The sequence below is a fragment of the Mastomys coucha genome, unplaced genomic scaffold, assembly GCF_008632895.1.
Source record: "Mastomys coucha isolate ucsf_1 unplaced genomic scaffold, UCSF_Mcou_1 pScaffold20, whole genome shotgun sequence".
Taxonomy (NCBI): Eukaryota; Metazoa; Chordata; class Mammalia; order Rodentia; family Muridae; genus Mastomys; species Mastomys coucha.
This window is the reverse complement of record NW_022196903.1, coordinates 88,926,875-88,929,415: the sequence shown is the minus strand read 5'-3', so window position 1 is coordinate 88,929,415 and position 2,541 is coordinate 88,926,875.

The window sequence follows — 2,541 nt, the reverse complement described above, 5'->3', positions numbered from 1 at the left end:
CCCAGTGTAAAGCTTGCTCTGTAGACCAGACTGGCCTAGAACTCAGAGATACACCTGCCTCTGCTTCCAAATGCTTGAACTAAATGTGTGTGCCACCTAGGGTGGTAGTAATGATCCAAGTTCTTGTTCCTTCCCTCCCTTTTGTTGTAATGCTTATGTGCAGGGATTTGTGGAGTGGCTTGAGTTCTCTAGTAGTCATTGTATATACTTCTTGTAATAAGTAAGTATTTAATGGGACGTAGGTATAATACACATAGAGAATTTAGTATTTAATGGGAGGTGGGTGTAATATGCATATAGAATTTAGGATCTAAGAACTTTAGTTCTGATTCAATCTTTTCTTGGCCTAGTACTTGAAGAAAATTAATGTATCTTTCAACTTTGGTCTCCTGACTTGGAAAAATAGCTTAAAAATTATTAATTACCAAGGCTCTGCCAAAGCTCGTTTTTATTAAACACTTGTAAAAGCATGTAAATGCTAGGAGGTGCCTTCTATTCTTCGTCAATTTTCAGCTTTTCTCTGGGACATCTTAAGTTGTCTTTGCTCTGAGGATTAAATCCAGGAATTAGGTTTTGAGGTGAAGGACACTTCAGATGGAGGGCTTTCCTACTGACTGAAATGTGCAGGTGTGTTTAATTAAACGTATCCAAACACATTCCTGAGGGTTCCACCTCATCGTGATCACTTGTGTGCAAAGGAAAAAAAAATGCAATTTCTGTGTGTTCTGAGTGGCAAACCCAGCCACAGAATGATCTTTGATCAGAGGCTCCTGTCTCACCCATGGTGGCTTTTGGCTATATGATTTAATATTAGAGAAAGTTTCAAACTCATATAAATCATCCTCTCGAGTCTCATCATCGGAGGTTTGCCCAGCAGGGTGTATACCATTTATCCAAATGACCTTCTTCCTCCCCTTCAGTGTCAGCGAGCCTCACAAGCTAGACAACAACTGTACCCTTGCTAGCACAGAGCCGTACCCCAGGAGCCCAAACTTTATTTTTCTTACTTTCCCATTGGAGAATTGTCACAGACCAGAAACAGGACAAAGAAACTCAGCCCTATGGTTTAGCTGGCAGGGCTAGTGTAGATCTCTAGGTAATGACTTTCGGGTACAGTGGAGTTCCTAATCCCTCTCCATAAACTGGGCGGAAAGGTGGACCTACTCAGAGCAAATCTTTCTTTTCACACCAGTTGGCCTCTGCTGGTTGCTTGGCAATACTGACTACAGGAAATTCGCACTGCTACTTCCTCAGTTAATTTAATTAAACTGAATTCTATCCCCCATGGCAGGAATTTGGCAACCTGTGCTTGAAGAGCCATAAAAATGCCATTCTCTTTGATGCAGTAATTCCACTCTGGGAATTTATTCTAAGGAAATAGTCCAAAATACGGATAAACTTATATAATCCCAAATGTTCATCCCTGCTTGATTTAAAGTAAGAAATGAGAGGGGAAAGTGTTTTCATCTACTGTAGTAAGAATTTTTAATCCTAATAAGCCTGTATAAAGACACACAATCCAAATATTTTAATTACAAGCCATATGCCTAGATTGGGCAGATCTAGGGCTAGACTAGCTTAGTCCTCAGCTAAAATGCTCCTTGGTACATTCTATTTCTCCTGGCCATGCAGTTCTGGTTCATGGTGGCTTCCTCTTCCTCCATCTTCCCTAACCCCCACCCCTACCTTCAACCCCCTCTCCAGAACCTCCAGTACTATCTTCCTTGCTCCACTGCCCTGTCACAGGCACTACCCTTTTATTGACCAGTTAAACTGAGAAGAAGGTTCACATGACATCACTTGAGTGTGAGAAGATCTGCTTGTTTGGGGCAACCACATCTTGAGGAACCAGTATTTAGTGTTAGAATACAAGCAGCACCAGATCAACCCACTACAATCTACCCCTGGGGGCTTAATTAAGTTAGCCATAATGTATGCATCCAGTGGAATTTTGCATGAAGATGGAGCGCTTAATTACAGAGGCGGTGCTGAAACGTGGGAATCCTTTCATGTAGTGAAAAGAATTGAAGAGGTTACTTCTTCCTCATAACTACAGAAAATTTGACTAGTAATAAAAGAATAGAGCCAGGCGTGAGGATGAGCATTACTCAGGAGGACTGCAAATTGTAAGCCAGCCTAGGTTACAAAGGGACAGCCTGCACACACATACACACACAGCTAAAAAATCATCAGAGTGCTACAATGATGCTGTTATCATGTTAGGACCATGAGCTCACAGACAATGGAAATAGAACATATTTTTGAAGATCAACAATTGTATATATACATACATTTATTTTTGCTACATAAATTTGTTTATTCTCTGTGTGTATGCATGCTCATATATGTGTGTCATAGTTATATGGAGCTCGGGGGATATCTCTTTCCACATTATGAGTTCTGTGGATTGAAGTCAGGCTGTCAGGCTTGATAGCAGGAGCCTTTACTGACTGTTATCTTGCTCACCCTGAATATATTTTATAAGTAAAGATGATATAAAAGATTGACATCAATCAAGGTTGTCTTTGTGCCCACTTTTTT